Source organism: Mastomys coucha, unplaced genomic scaffold (genome assembly GCF_008632895.1).
Source record: "Mastomys coucha isolate ucsf_1 unplaced genomic scaffold, UCSF_Mcou_1 pScaffold15, whole genome shotgun sequence".
Classification (NCBI taxonomy): Eukaryota; Metazoa; Chordata; class Mammalia; order Rodentia; family Muridae; genus Mastomys; species Mastomys coucha.
This window is the reverse complement of record NW_022196897.1, coordinates 106,783,242-106,784,181: the sequence shown is the minus strand read 5'-3', so window position 1 is coordinate 106,784,181 and position 940 is coordinate 106,783,242.

The window sequence follows — 940 nt, the reverse complement described above, 5'->3', positions numbered from 1 at the left end:
TCTGTAGCCCTGGCTGTTCAGGAACTCACTCTGTAGACCAGGCTGGCCTCGAACTCAGAAATCTGCCTGCCTCTTGCAATATCAATCTCAAACTTCAATTTTGCGGAGACCACTCTTACCTAGTGAGCCATCTACTCAGCTGTGTTTTGTTTTGTTTTTATACAACTACATCTCTCTATGTCACCCTAGCTAGCCCGTAATCCTACTGCCTCTGCTTCCAGAATGTAGGATGCAGGATCTCAATCAACACGTACATAAATCCTGTAATAATGAGCCCAGTACTCCTCCAAATCTTGCTTTAAAGAACACTGCTGCTTTGCAGCATGACCCCTGGAGAAGATCCATGCACTCATAAATGCCATAGGGAATGGAAGGCAAATAAGCATAAAAATCAATAGGCTGGGCTTGAAAAAAATGCCAGCCAGTAAGGTGCTTGCATTAGACCTGTGTTTCATTACTAGCATCCAAACTGAAAAGCTGGGGTTAGAATCCCAGCACAGGGGATGCAAGACAAGTGGAATTCTGCAGCTCCATGGCTAACCTGACTAACCTAACACAGAGCCCCAGGTCCAACAGACACTGTCTAAAAAACAAGGGAAATGATGCAAAAGGATGCTTGCACCCAAGCCAAGTATCTTTATTTTACTACCAGAGCCTACATAAGGGCTATTTCTCACTGTTGTCCTCTGAACTTCATATGTGCACCAAGGCACACCCACCCCAATAAGAATAGTAATAAGAATTTTTAAAAGTTACACAGATCAGGAGGAAGGACATTCGAGATTGTCATCGCGTCAGACAGTGGTGGCGCATGCCTTTGATCCCAGCACTTAGGAGGCAGAGGCAGGCAGATTTCTGAGTTCGAAGCCAGCCTGGTCTATAGAGTAAATTCCAGGACAGCCAGGGCTACACAGAGAAACCAAGCAAAAAAAAAAAAAAA